The following is a 16,569-nucleotide window of genomic DNA, read 5'->3' on the forward strand; positions in this document are numbered from 1 at the left end:
TGATCTTTTTTTCAGACTGGAAGGATGTAACCACTGGAGTGTTCCAAGGATCACTTCTTCAGTTATTCGCTGTATATATATTAATAATCTCAGAGGGGCAGAGTACAACAATCCTAGTTTGCAATGACATAAAAGTAGGTAAGAGAGCATGTTGCAAAGTGAATATTTGGACTCTGCAACGGCATCTGGATAGGCTGAGTGAGTGGATGAAATCTTGGCAAATAGAGTTTAATGTGGGGGAAATTGTGAGGTTATGCACTACATTAAGAGAAATCCAGAGGCAGCTTATTATTTTATTGGCGAAAGATCACAGATAAGCGAAGTACAGATGAATTTAGCAGGAACTTGCAAATTGCAGGTACGTACAGCAAGTGGTTGAGAAGACAAATGGCTTTAGATTGGAGTTTAGAACTATAGAGTTATTGTTACAATTGTACAGTATATTGGTAAGATCACATCTGGAATACAGCGTATGGTTATGGCTCCCTTATATAAGAAAGGTTATATAGTGATTAATTGGGCCATCAGTTAATCTGAGCGGACACTTATCAAGAAAATAGCCTGGGTCCCTTGGTTTATTTGGGACACTAAGCTGTTTAATTGGTACAGGAGACTGCTGCTGAACAGTTTCTAACTAGCATCTGTCGTGTCCATTATCTACACTAGGTGTCTGTGCTGATTTTGTTCATTTGCAGTCAATCGAAAGAACACAGCAGTGTACCATCAATATCTATCAGGAACTAATACAGTTTTATAGTACTGTAGTGGTATTTGTAGTATTCCAATTTGTTCTGTATTTCATTTAAATACATAATTTGTTGCTATTTTAACTACTTCCATGAAACTTCAGCTAATTGGAACAGCCAGTTAATCGGGCCAAAATGTACTGGTTCTGATGAGATAAATAGATAGATACTTTATTGATCCCAAAGGAAATTACAGTGTCACAGTACCATTACAACTGCACAGATATAAATATTAGAAGGGGAATAAGAAAAATAAAAAACAACTTACCTCTAACAGGAGGGTTTTATCACTTCCCCAGCTATAGATTGATTCACTATAGAGCCTAATGGCCGAAGGTAAGAATGACCTCATACAGCGCTCTCTGCAGCAGCGCAGTTGTTTTCGTCTACTACTAAAAGTGCTCCTCTGTTCAGCCAAGGTGGCATGCATAGGGTGAGAAACATTGTCCAGAATTGCCAGGATGTTGTTCTAGCACAGCCTCCAGTGTGTCCAGTTTGACTCCTAGAACAGAGCCAGCCATTCTAAGCAGTTTATTGAGCCTGTTGGCACCACTGAATTGATGCTATTGCCCAGCACACCACCGCATAGAACACTGTACTGGTGACAACAGACTGGTAGAGCATGTGAAGGAGAGGCCTGCATACCCAAAGGACCTCAGTCTCCTCATGAAGCAGAGGCAACTCTGGCCCTTCCTGTACACAGCCTCCGTGTTGGTGTTCCACTCAAGTCTGCCATCCAGGTGCACCCCCAGGTACTTGCAGGTCCTCATCCCATCCATGTCCTCACCATCAATAGTAACAGGGAGTAGTGCAGGTTTAGTCTTCCTAAAGTCCATCACCATCTCCTTTGTCTTACTGATGTTGAGCTGCAGATGATTCAGCTTTCACCATTTGACAAAGTCGTTCACCAGGGCCCTGTATTCGTCCTCCCATCCTCCCTTTATACACCCAACTATTGCTGAGTCATCAGAGAATTTCTGCAGATGACATGACTCAGTGTTGTAACTGAAGTCCGAGTTATACAGAGTGAACAGGAAGGGAGCCAATACAGTCCCCTGTGGCGCCCCAGTGCTGCTTATAGCCATGTCTGACACACAGCTCTGAAGCCTCACAAACTGTGGTCTGCCATAATTATCTGGAATCCACTGTACTAGCACTGGAAACAATATGAATGGGATTTACTGAGCCATTTCCTGAGATATGAGGATTCTCCTATCATAAGCAGTTCGAAAAAATAGATTTTTTAAAATATAGTTTTGAAGACTGAGGGGTAATCTTAATGAAACATATTAAATTCCAGGAGGAATTTCTTATAAGGTCCTGATGAATGGTCTTGGTACAAAACTTTGACTGTTTTTCCACTCCACACATGCTGCCTGATTTGCTGAGTTCCTCCAGCATTTTTTAGAGGGTGGTGAATCACCAGCATTTGGTATCACAGAGGATTGTGAAGACTATACCATTCTCCAAATATTCAAAAATTTGTCTACCTCCTCTTTATAAGAGAGCTATGTTATAGAGGAGGAGATGAGGCTGGGCAGATCAGCCATGATCTTATTGAATGGCAGGACCAAGGGGTTGAGTGGTCTACTTCTGCTCCTATTTTCTTAACTTTTATGTTCTTGTACACTGTGATTGATAGAGAGCACTGAAAATTCCCAACTGCAGAGCAGTTCAAGAGCTTTTTCTTTTTGGTAATCATAAGCATGTTCAGAAAAAAATATATAATAGTATCATTACTGGTATTATAAAAGCCAAACTAAAGCACCCAGCATCTTTAACTGGCACACAAAGTCATGTCATTAAAGAAATCCTATTAACTTAATGATGCCCGATATTAGGGAAGCTGAGTGAAAATTGAAGAAGCACAGCAGATACGTTAATTAGGCAAATTAATCATTTCAAAAGAGGAATAAATTTAATTGAAATAACCAGCAGAAAGGGAAAGAAAATTCAAAATCCTAAGTTACAGTCTAGGAAGATGCATATCTTCATTATTATAAAAACCTGGAAAAAGGATGTCATATAATATTTTCTTAAATATTGTAAGCTATAATCAAGAGGACAAAATGAGATCATACAGCAACATGGCTGACGATAAAAGTTCAACTCTGATGTGACTTTGCTGTCCAGCACCAGCAATCTCCTTTTTCAAATACAAAACTAATTGAGTTATAAATTATACATTTTGTAATAATCATCACTTGTGTCAAAGCACATTGTACTATAATTACATATACATATATGCAATATATCTCCTGCTCCACTATTTTTCCAATGTTAATTCAAGCCCTACAACCATATTTCTGATTAATAGATCGTGCAAACAATTCAGCCTCATTATTTACCTCTCAGATATTTAGAAATCTTATTGGATCTTTTGTAGACTTTCCTTTTGAGAGAAAAGTCACAATTTTATTTTAAGTTTTTGCATAACTATATCCAACTCTAATTCTTGGTACAATTCTAAAGAATTCTTTGTATATTTTCTAACTCTGTGGGTATGATATCTTCCTACATTGCATTGTCTTGAAATACATTATCTCCAGCTAAAATAAACCAATGTCTTGAACAAATTTTGTTATCACATCTGTTCTTTTAAATGTAATGTCTCTATGTAAAACATGGGGTCCCATTTCGTCTTTTTTTATCTCTAGATTTTAAAGATCCAGAAGTCTGAAGTAATGATTGTTCTATTGAATGTGAAGACAGAACTACTGAGCACTGCTTGTAAATACAAAGCAGCCCCACCAAAAATTCAACCCACATAAGCAGTCAACTACCAAGACATCCACACTTGTCACTTGTATCAAAGACCTGTACCGGAGAGAGGGATGCCTAGACCTGTAAGAATTTCACCTAAATTCCCAATAAAAGTCTTTATTGAAATTTTTGCTGGCATACAGTTACAACTGTCAACAGTACCATAACAGCACCTCTAAAGCTGCAACAGGAAAAGGTTTGTCCAGTCTTTAATATAGGATGTCAATTTTTTCATAAAACCCATTATGGCTGAGTGTGAAGCCAAGAAACCCCAACTCTTTAAAATAAGCAGCAAGTAGTGTCAACAGCCCATTCTATGTGAAAGCCTGCAACATATGGTAATGATAAAAGTGCTGTGAAAGCTACGGTAGACACTTAAGGTAGGAAACTGAGCCCCCCACCTCCCTCTCACTACTTCCCCAATCATAGGAATGCATCCAATGGCAGGCCTGGGACATCTGCCAGACCCACTACTGAGCCTGGATCACATGTAATTTCGGGTCAAACATCACCAGATGCTAGGCCTGGACAACTGAGCTCTGTCTGGTGTCATGGCATTCCCCAGCTTGTTTTAACAGCAATTTCAAATAACTTATTTAATGGGCTCTTTGGACACACTAACTCTAACATACTTTTAATCACCATTTGACAACAGCCTCTCTTCCCAATTTAATTCTTGTTAGTAACAGGCACATGTATTTCAACATGTGGAATTCTCAGATAGAGCTAATTCAAAGGAGGTATACAGACAGAAAATGTGCTCTGTCTCCTAATATACAGGAGGGGAATATGTTTGCCCTCTAAGTTTAAAGTATGTTTCAGTATTTTTTGGAAAAAAAACATGTTTTTTGTATAGCTTGGAATTTGGCTTTCAAGCTCAATGTAACCCGTAGATTATATTTTACTTTTCCTCATTTATTCAATATCATTTCATATGATATCCACTGGAGACAGTGTACTCCATTTAGCATGCACTTCTCCCAGGATAATCTTTTGTGGACCAGCTCAAATTAAGCTCTGCCCACAAAATGTCTCACTCACAAACTTTTATTTGTTGAATACCATGTTGGCAACATCACAGACAGATGTGATGGGGAAAGGACCCTGGAAAGCAGCCTAGACCAATCTAATTGACCATTAATACTAATGCTGAATGATTACTAAGTTAGTGGATGACACCAGAATTAGTGGTGTGGTAGGCAGTGAAGAAGGTTGCTTAAGGTTACAAAGGGGTCAAGATCAACTGAGAAAATGGGGAAAGGAACGATAGATGGAATTCAACTCAAATCAGTGTAAGGTGATGCACTTTAGTAAGTTAAACAAAGGCAGGATTTATACAGTAAATCTCAAAGCCCTAGGGAGTGTTGTAGAACAGAGAGACAAGTAAATATTTCCCAAAAAGTGGCAACACAGATGGACAAAGCAGTGAAGACGGCGAATAGGAATAGCACACTTGGCTTCATTGGATGGGGTGAGGGTCAGGGTGCCATGTTACAACCTTATAGGATGTCGGTCCTGGACTTTTGTGAATAGTTTTGGTCACCGTATTTTGGGAGGGATTTGATTAAGCAGGAGAGGGTGCAGAGAAGATTCACAAGGATGTTATTGGGACCAGATAGCTTGAGTTATGATGAGAGACTGGAAAGCTGGGACTATTTTTCCTGGCGTGAAGGAGGCTCAACGGTTACCTTATGGAAGTTCATAAAATCATGGGGAGCTTAGATAAGGTGGTGGGTCACAATCTTTTTCTCTGGATAGGAGAATCTAAAACTAGGGGGAATAAATTTAAAATGAGAGGGGAAAGGTATAAAGCCGATTGGAGAGGCAAGGTTTTCCACTCACAGGGTGATGGGTGATGGGTATGGAAATAAACAAGCTGCCAGAGGAAGTGGTAGAAGTGAACACAGGTATTATATTTAAGATGTTTGGTCAGGTTCAAGGATAGGACAGGTTTAGAGGACATGGGTCAAATATAAACAAATAGGACTAGCTCATGAAGGCACTTTGATTATCCTTCAAAGTTCAAAGTAAATTTATCATCAAAGTTGTATATGTCACTTAAACAACCTGAGATTCATTTTCTTACAGGCATTCATAGTTAATACAAAGAAACATAATAGAATCAATGGAAGACTGCACATAACAAGACGGTCAAACAACCAAAGTGCAAGATAACAAACGGTAAATACATACATACTTAAATAGGTAGGTAGGTAGATGAATGAATAAATAATAAATAAATAGCGAGACAAATAAATAAGTAAATAGAGTAAATAAATAAATAGATAGATAGATTAAAAAACAAGTAAGCAAGCAAGCCTGATGGTTGAGGGGTAATACTGTTCTTGGATGTGATGTTGTAAGGCCTGAGGCTCCTGCATCTTCTTCCAGATGGCAGTAATGAGAAGACAGCATGACCTGGATGGTGGGGGTCCTTGATGATGGATGCTGCTTTCCTCTGACAGAACTCCTTGAAAATATGCTGAATGCTGGGAAGGGATTTATCCATGATGGACTGGGCTGCACTCACTACTTCCTGAGGGGCTTTCCATTCAAGGGCATTGGTGTTTCCATACCAGGCTGTGATGCAACCAGTTAATATACTCTCCACCACACATCTATAGAATTTTGCCAGTTTTAGCTGACATGCTGAATCTTTGCAAACTCCTAAGAAAGCAGAGGCACTGCTGTGCCTTCTTCATAATGATACTCACATGCTAGACCCAATCTCTGACCCCCCCTTCGATAAGGATAGACTCATGGACCTCTGGTTTCCTCCTCCTGTAGTCAATAATCAGCTTCTTGGTCTTGCTGACATTGAGTGATCATGGATAAGTTGTGCCAAAGGGCATGTTTCCATACTATAACACATAATGACTTTAACATGTTTTACCTCCTTTGGAAGCTGAAAATTTAAATGATGCCTGATTACTTCGGCATGGTGAGAGTCTTAGATACCTTCTAATGAGTGAGTTAGCAGATGGAGGTGGTTGCCATAAGGGAGCTCCAACAGTGACAGTTCCAGTCATGGATATAGTCTGTCCTCAGGTTTCGGATGGCATTACATTCTACTCCATTACAGCTGTATTGCTTCAACAGGTCATTTAAAAGTTTGACCCTAAAGCTCTGTATTCCTAGATCTTTATCCACTTACTCTCATAAGGCACTTGCTGTTCAGTCATACTTCTTCTCTTTGCTTAATATTAGCCTTCTACTTCACACATCTCTGTAAACTAAAGTATGTTTAACACTGATCTAGCCTCTTTTTTGTCAAGGACTTCCTGTCAACTTTTTATTTCTTTCTTACATAATTCAAAGGCCCCAATTTGAAATCATTTAAGAAAATTGTGTATGATTTCGCTTGTCTTCAAGTTTGCCCCAGGGAAATCTGGTTAGTTGGTAACTGCGACTTCTGGCAAAAACAACCTCATTTTTGACAAAATTAGGACTTACAAAATTATTTATATTGAACTTGAGATACATAGATTTCTATGATCAGAGTATGACAAATGGATCAAGTGTCCTCTTTCATTAGCATTTTTTCTGCTTAGTTAAATAAACTGATAGTAAAATAGAGACACTGGATGTATCTACATAAAAATCCATAAGGCAACATTAATAATTTCCCGATACAATTCAATCTCATCCAAGAAATAAAAAAAGGTAAAACTGCTTCCCATCCTCTTTTCCTGGATTCTTTAAGCTTTTAAAAACAAAGTTTTGTCTGGAACTTATTGTGCATATATTGTGACTATATCGTGACAGCTAATTTACCTATGGTTGAATGTGTTTTTTTTTGCAGTAATTAATTCAGAGAGAAATATATTGCATCGCAAATTAAATCACAGAAGAGACTGAAATAGCAGCATGGATTAAGTGTAATGCTCCAATGTTATGCTGATTGACAAATTTCTGAGATTTGTTTCTGCATGGAGGAAAGATGCCATTTATGTAGCTGCAGATCAAAGCTGGTTTGGATAAATAAAATTTTGCATCTATTTGTCATGGAAAACACAACTAAATAATGAGGAACCATTCTGGGAAAGTGGAAATCAGTTCTTAGTAAACAGCTACTTGTGCTTCTTCCAGATCCTGGAGACAGTACATGTAAAGTAACTCACTTGTTCCACTGTGGAATTCAGCACAGTTGTACTTGTAATAGAAGATATTTGGATCCCAGAATGGGACAATGTGCTCTCTGTGAACATAAAGTACCTGTTCAATACAACAACTCTCTCATTGTATCACCATAATAATTTCATTTTCTCTGTCCCAGTGCATAACTGGATACAATTAAGTTACATTGCAATGCTATTATTCAGCTGAAACAAATGTAAAGGAAGTTAGAAAATAGGTCTTTAAAATAATTTTTGGTGTTTATTATGACTATGAGCATACTATATTTACATAATTCTATATTATCAGATAACTTAAGATACAGGTATAAAGTATTTTTGATATATAGCTCTTTAACAATGAACAAATTCAGCTTTTGTTTGAACCAGAGAACAATGTCAATAACTATTTATAATTTATTGTTCCATTATTCTCTTGTATACAAACCACAAAATGTTAAATACTGTAACATCGGTGATTTGTTCTGTTTAACTGACATTCAACCCTGCTTAGTCCCCTTTCCCACCAAACATTTAATTATTTCATTAAGTCTCATGTCTCCTGTTAACTTATTTAACTTTACTTGCACTTTGATGGAGTTGGTGAGGGTACAGATGAGAGTTACTAGAAATAATATCAGAGATAAAATACTTTGTAGTTTTGATCGGTGCAGAAACTAGAGAAGCTATAGCAATTTTCCTTAAAGCAGAGGATGTTAAACAGAAAAATTGATGGAGAAGGTACAAAACTTGCAGGAACTATTTCCAGTAGGTATAATGTTAATAACCAAAGGATACAGTATTTAAACAAATGACACACACAAAATATATAAGGTGAAGTTAGATTTCAGCTTCAAAACTGTGATGTGTTGCATTGCTTACAGCTCTGTGTCTGGAAAGTGGTGCACCTATGCAACCATTTCCGGACTGAACTGCACCTCTCCACTAATAAAAACTGGCACTTCTAATAATGATTTATCTGGTGGAAAATCCATATATGACATCAGTTTTTGGCAATCTGGCTTCTGAATGAGGTCATATCATGGCCAGTGGCTCAGTACTCACAGATACGCTGATAAACTGATATCTAAGCTATACAATATGTCAGAATACAGCTTGTTGCATTGGTGTATTGCATTGGGTGAAAGACTTCACCTTCACTATCTACTCAGTCTTCTACAGCTTGTAGAATTGTAGAAGTTGTGTTTCCCAGTTCTCTGAGAGGAGAAAGTCATGAAGCTGTGAATTTTGTGAGGATGGAAGCATTTTGTAGGACAAGGAAGTGACACACAATGAGGAGGATTAATTATGAGGCTATCACTATCTCAAATGGTTTTCCCTCTGCAGGCCATGTATTTGGTAATGACTATTCCTGGAGCAACCAGCACCATCTCCTCCATTGAAATAAATCCAGGGGGACAAGAACAGGCTGGAACAGTAGTTTCTCCAGTGGAGTCCTATTTGTGGATCTTGGGGTGAGAGATAAAAACAGGCATGTAATCAACAATTAACAACTCAGCACTTGTCTGTACACCTTCTCCGTCACCACCATCCAACAACCTGAACAGCTCTTCTGGGTGAGGCAGAAATTCATGTGCACTCCCCGAACCTTATCTATTATATTCAGTGCTCATGATATAGTCATTTTGTGAGACCAAGTGCAGACTAGCTTTCCATTTTGCTGAGTATTTGTGCTCTGTCCAGGATAGACATCTTGAGCTTCTGTTTGCATGAAATTTCAACTCCCCTTCCCACACTGACTGGTCTGTTCTCACTACCATAGTGTGGCCAAATGCAAACAAGAAGATCAACACCTCATATTCAATTTTGGTAGCTTACAACCCAATGGAATAACCATTGAGTTTTCCAATTTCAGGAAACCCCACTCCTTCTGTGTTCATTTCCCACTCCCATCAGTCCACCCAGGTTTTTGCTACCTTTGTTCACATTTCTATTTACCCATTCACTCCTCCATCTTCTTACTAGATTTATTAGCTTCTCAGACCTGGTTCCATCTGTCCAACACCCACTATTCACCAGGGTTTCTTCACCTTGGCCTCCTTTTCCTGCTCTTTGCCCTATCTGGTTCCATATGTGCATCATATCCTGTTACCTGGTTCCACTCACCACCTCCCAAACTCTCTCTCTCCCTTCTCAGTCCTCTCTCTCCATTTGGCTGAATCTGTCCATTTCTTCCCCCCAATCTGTTTCCACCTATCAGCCATCAGCCTCTGTCTCAAAACACCCCCTTTCACCACCTCATTCACTTCCACCTCCCTGTTCACTCCTATTTCACCACTCCCTCTTACTTCTATGTCCTGGCTACCTTCCCTCTCTACTCAATCATGATACTGTGCCCTGACCCAGCTATCTATTCACCTCCACACGTGCTGCTTGACCAGTTTGTTTTTCACTTCACAGTGAAGCATCTGCAGTCTCAAGTCTCAATCACAAAATATTATTGGGGTTTAATTAACTAAAAGGCAATCATAAAACACTACAGAGACTTGTGGACACATGGGATAATTTAGGGGAAATGATTTAATTGAAAAGACAGTTTATGGTTTTAATAAGCACTTAATGGGAGAATATGCCATAAACTAAATGCTTACTACGTAATTATTTAACAATGAATGCTAGGAGATCACTTTTCAACCATAAACACTTAATTCACATGGTACCAAGTGCTATTACTTTGCATTAAACGAGGTGTTTTAATTGCTGGTAACTTTCCTATTTCCCAAATGAATACGCAGTTCTTTACTTTGTCTTTGCATTACCTATCAATCTTTTCAAAATTTGTTGAGAAGGAATGCAATGGGGATTTAGTTGATTAACATTAACTATCAAGAGAGTTGGGATAGTATTTTTGTTCTATGAATGAACAATAAGAAGAGGATGTGCTTCACATGCTAGCAAGTGTATTGTGAAAATTTCCTTTGATTCCAACTGAACAGTTAGACTCAGACGTCAGTATAACCTTAGCTATTAGCCCTCTTCTGGCCAGCTTCCTACTATCTAGAAACCAGATTGCAACCAAAATCTGGTGCACTTATCGGGAATCATACCAAGCTCCTGCACTTGCTGACTTTTATTGGCTCCTGGTCCACCAATACTGGTGTCAGAATTTTCAAACAGATCTTTTTACCTTGTTGCTTCCCGTGTCTGAAATCTTCTCCAGATGCACAGCCCTTTAAGACATGGCTTTAATGTAAGGGATGGAAAGTTCAAGGGGGATATTAGAGGAAGATTTTTTACTCAGAGAGTGGTTGGTGTGTGGAATGCACTGCCTGAGTCAGTGGTGGAGGCAGATACACTAGTGAAATTTAAGAGACTACCAGACAGGTATATGGAGGAATCTAAGGTGGGGGCTTATATGGGAGGCAGGGTTTGAGGGTCGGCACGACATTGTGGGCTGAAGGGCCTGTACTGTGCTGTACTATTCTATGTTCTATATCTGCAGTTGCCTCGTCAGCATTCTGGAATTTTCATTCATTCACCATCTGCAGGTTCTAAGGGTCAAGGCTCCAAAATAACCATCTTATTGCATTAATTTTTAACCCTTACCTCATTGTTTCCTTACATCTTAAGTACATTGCTTTGCTGTGAATAATACATTGCTCTTTGACATTTTTATAGAAATACTGCCCAATCCATTGACACTTTTCAGAATTCAATCATATTTGTAAGATCATATGTCAGAATCAAAGCTAATGTTTTATTATGGCAGACGACTTGGATTCCGCCACTTATTTTCCTGAGCACATGTGGGGCAGCAATGTTGTATGCACCAGTGAATGGATGGCTTAAGCTTTTCAAGACTCTGCCACATTTTATACAGGTTGCAATAATCTAGCCTTTGCTACAATGTCTGTAAATTTAAGAATTACTGTTATCATTTGGCTCAAATTGTAGCTGCTATTTCCTTCCATTCCAAGATGAATGACTCAGTTCTTCCTTGCTTCTCACCTCCTGCTGCAAGGCCATTACATTTATACAGTATTTTAGAAACACTCAGACTTCCTGCAATGGTAGGAACACAGAGAATTAAGCCAGACACGATTCCCTCTATCTTAAAAGCAAATCAACGTAAAGTAAAAACTGCCATCTGTATGAGTGGTGGAAAAGCAAAATGTCAATTGATCCTAAAAGCATCTACTTGCCCCTCACAGCAAGAGCTATGCACTTAGCAACATCCACTTCATTTTCTATCAAGCCACAGAATCCACAGATGTAACTGCTATTTCTGTCACTGGTAAAGTATTTATTTGATCACAGTTTCAGTATGATCTCAGTGAGAAGAGGGGAACAAATCACTATCATCATCCGGCAACATCAAAACAGACCTCGGAGGCAATATATCAGGTTCACTAGCCACATCCAGAAAATAATAAAAACCTGCAGTAATATGGCATGTTTAACATTGTAAAGATTCCCTGGTGCTTCATGATGTGTAGTCAGGCTAATTGTTTAAACAAGGCAACAGATATTAGGACCTCAGCCACAATCTCTGACAAATGAGTAAACTAGGATTGGCTAATGCGAGGCAGAGGACATGGAGAGGATCAGGGAGGAAAGTCTAAAGCAAAGACCTAAGAATTATAGCTGATAGCCAAAAACAAAGCCAAAGAAATCACACACACAAGAGATCCTGCAGATGCTGGAAATCCAGTGATACACACAAAACTGCTGGAGGAACTCAGCCAATCAGGCAGCTTCTGTCCCAGCTTCTGTCCCAGAGCTGTGGCCTCTATTACACCACTCTCACAGAACAATGACTGAAGCTGTGAGCACACACATGCACACACAAGGACTCAAATACTTGCACTAACAGCACTTTGTGCATTACTGTGATATTCTGGTGCTGCTGCAACTTATTTTCTGCTACTTATCTATTTAATACTGTTTTTCTATTATTGTCTTGTTTTTATCTACTGCTTTATTTAATTGCCTCAGAGGAAGCCAAACAGAGTTTCATTGTACCTATGTATAATGACAATAAAGATCATTCAATTCAATTCACCTATGGAGAGGAATGAACAGTCAACATTTCGGATCTGGACCTTGGTGAAGCAGGGTTACGTTTCAAAAGGGCAATGATTTTTTTAAACAGCGGATGTTAATGGTACAAAGCAGCAAGGGTTGGAAGGAGTCAGGAGCATGGGCTGGTTCAATGATCTGTGACCGAGGGTGCCTGAGGATGTAAATAAAATATGTTGAAAGAACGAGTTTGCCTCTGTTGGCTAATTTAATGATAAAAATCAAGTGGCAATCACACAACTCCCTCATAGGTATGGTTAGATACAGTTGTGCCTTCAGGCAAGTACAAAAAATGCGCAGATGACCATTATTCCATTCCGCCCAATCAGTCTGCTTTAAATATACTTCAACTAGAGCAGTTCCAATCAAATTAATCTGTGATACGGAAACTGCACTGCAGCAGACTGGAGAGCTCTACAACAGGTAGTCAAAACTGCCCAACACATCACTGGCACCAAGGATATATATACAGACAGGTACAGAAAAGAATCAGAATCGGAATCAGGTTTACTATCACCGGCATGTGTCGTGAAATTTGTTAACTTAGCAGCAGCAGTTCAATGCAATACATAATATAGAAGATAAATAAATAAATTACAGTACATGTATATTGATTAGATTAGATATGACTAGATTATAAATCATGCAAAAACAGAAATAATTTCTATTAAAAAAGTGAAGTAGTGTTCACGCGTTCAATGTCCATTTAGGAATCAGATGGCAGAGGGGAAGAAGCTGTTCCTGAATCGCTGAGAGTGTGCCTTCAGGCTTCTGTACCTCCTACCTGATGGTAACAGTGAGAAAAGGGCATGCCCTAGGGCTGGACATCTTTAATAATGGACACTGCCTTTCTGAGACAACACTCTGCAGCCTGCCAGAATGCTCTCCACGGTACAACTGTAGAAGTTTCTGAGTGTTTTGGTTGACATACCAAATCTCTTCAAACTCCGAATGAAGTATATTCACTGTCTTGCCTTCTTTATAGCTGCATCGATATGTTGGGACCAGGTTAGGTCTTCAGAGATCATGACACCCAGGAACTTAAAACTGCTCACTATCTCCACTTCTGATCCCTCTATGAAGATTGGTATGTGTTCCCTCATCTTACCCTTCTGGAAGTCCACAATCAGCTCTTTTGTCTTGCTGACGCTGAGTGCCAAGTTGTTGCTGCGACACCACTCCACTAGTTGCTGTATCTCACTCCTGTATCGCCCCTCTTCTGCACCTGAGATTCTACCAACAATGGTTGTATCATCAGCAAATTTAAAGATGGTTTTTGAGCTATGCCTAGCCACACAATCATGGGTATGGAGAGAGTAGAGCAGTGGGCTAAGCACACACCCCTGGGGTGCGCCAGTGTTGATCATCAGCGAGGAGGATATGTTATCATCAATCCACACAGATTGTGGTCTTCCAGTTAGGAAGTCGAGGATCCAATTGCAGAGGGAGGTACAGAGCCTCAGGTTCTGTAATTTATCAATCAGGATTGTGGGAATGATGGTTCAGTAACATCATAAAGGATCCCACCCATCTCGTTCCTACTCATGTCCCATTTCCATAAGGGGGCTTGCTACATACCATCCTCGCCAGGACCACCACAGTTACTTTCCCCAAGCAGCAGGGTTGATCAACACCACCACCCACTAAGCCACCCCTCCACAACCACTGCTTTATCATTTCGTGTCAGTCACCTTATGTATAGACACTCCTACGCCTAGTGTCACTTTATGGACATACAATCAATCTATGCAAATAAGCTGTCTTAAGTATTTATACTTATTGTATTTCTTTTTATTATCCTGTTTTTGGGCTGCATCAGATCCAGAGTAACAATTATAGAATAAGGTAGATGATCTTGTAGCACAGTTAGAGACTGGCAGGTGTGACATTGTGAGCATCACTGAGTCATGGCTGAAAGAAGATCATAGTTTAACATACAAGGATACACCAAGGCAGAGGGGGTGTATGGGCTCTGTTGGTGAAAAAGGAAGTCAAATCCTTAAAAAGAGGTGACATGGGATTGGGAGATGTAGAATCCTAGTGGGGGTGGGGGGGAGAGTTAAGAAACTGCAAGGGTAAAAAGATCCTGATGGCAGCTATATACAAGCTCCCAAACAGTAGCAAGGACATGGGATACAAATTTCAACAGGAAATAGAAAAGGCACGCAATAAGAGCAATGTTACGATAGTCATGGGGGATTTCAATATGCACAGTAGATTGGGAAAATCAGATTAGTGTTGCATCTCAAGGGAAATAATTTGTGAGATGTTCTTTTAGTGGTTGAGCCCAGTTGTTCAATGAACCAGATTTGACTAGGGAGCTTAAGGTAAAGGAACCCTTGGGAGGTAGTAATCATAAAATGATAGAACTCACACTGCGGTTTGAGAGGGAGAAGATTACAGTGGAGTAAAGGGGATTAAAGAGGCATGAGAGAGCAGCTGGCCAAAGTTGATTGGAAAGGGACATTAGCAGGGATGTTGTCAGAAAAGCAATGGTTGGAGATCTTAGGGGCACCTGGAAGGTACAGGATAGATACATCCCAAAGATGAGGAAGTACTCTGAAGGAGGTATTAGGCAACCGTGGCTGACAAAGGAAGACAAAGACAACATAAAAGAAAAAGAGAGGTACATAATAAAGCAAAAATTAATAGGAAGTTAGAGGATTGGGAAGCACTTAAAAACCAACAGAAAGCAACAAAAAAAACATAAGGATAGAAAAGATGAAATATGAAGGTAAGCTAGCCAAAAATATCAAAGAGGATACCAAAATCTTGCCTGACAAATCTGTTGGAATTCTTTGAAGAAATAAGAGGCAGGATAGACAAAGGAAAGTCAGTGAATGCTGCTTACTTGGATTATCAGAAGACCTTTGGTAAGGTGACACATATGAGGCAGCTTAGCAGGTTACGAGCCCATGGTATTACAGGACAGATCCTAGCACGGTTAGAAGATTGGCTGATTGACAGGAGGCAAAGAGTTGGAATAAAGGGGGTCTATTCAAATTGGCTGCCGGTGGCAAGCGGTGTTCCACAGGGATCGGCATTGGGATGGCTTCTTTTCATGTTATATGTCAACTATTTGGATGACAGAATTGATGGTTTTGTGGCCAAGTTTGAAGACAATACAAAGATAAGTGGAAGGGCAGGTCATGTAGAGGAAGCAGATAGTCTGCAGAAGGACTTGGACATATTTGGAGAATGGGCAAAGAGATTGCAGATGGAATATAATGTAGGAAAGGAGAAGGAATAAAAGCATAGACTATTTTCTAAATGGGGAGAAAATTCAAAAATCAAAGGTGAAAAGGAACTTGGGAGCCTTTGCGCAGGATTCCCTGAAGTTTAACTTGCAGGTTGAGTTAGTGGTAAAAAAGACAAATGCAGTGTTAGCATTCATTTCGAGAGGACTAAAGTATAAGAACAAGGATGTGCTGCAGAGGCTTTATAAGACATTAATCAGACCACACTTAGATTATGGTGAGCAGTTTTGGGCCCTTTATTGAAGAAAAGATGTGCTGGCATTGGAGAGGGTCCAGGGGAGGTTCACAACAATGATTCTGGGAATGAAAGATTTAATGTATGAGGAGCATTTGATGGCCCTGGGTCTGTACTCGCTGGAAGTTAAAAACATGAGGGGCAATCTTATTGAAACCTATCGAATATTGAAAGGCCTAGGTGGAGCAGATGTGGAGAGAATATTTTCAATAGTGGGTGAGTCAAGGACCAGAGGGCATAGTCTCAGAATAGAGGGACATCCATTTAGAACAGAGATGTGAAGGAATTTCTTTAGCCAGATGGTGGTGAATCTGTGGAATTCATTGCTGTGGATGGCTGTTGAGCCCAAGTCATCGAGTATATTTAAAGAAAGCATTGATAGGTTCTTGGTTAGTCAGGGTGTCAAAGGTTAT

The sequence above is a fragment of the Mobula birostris genome, chromosome 3 (assembly GCF_030028105.1).
Source record: "Mobula birostris isolate sMobBir1 chromosome 3, sMobBir1.hap1, whole genome shotgun sequence".
Classification (NCBI taxonomy): Eukaryota; Metazoa; Chordata; class Chondrichthyes; order Myliobatiformes; family Myliobatidae; genus Mobula; species Mobula birostris.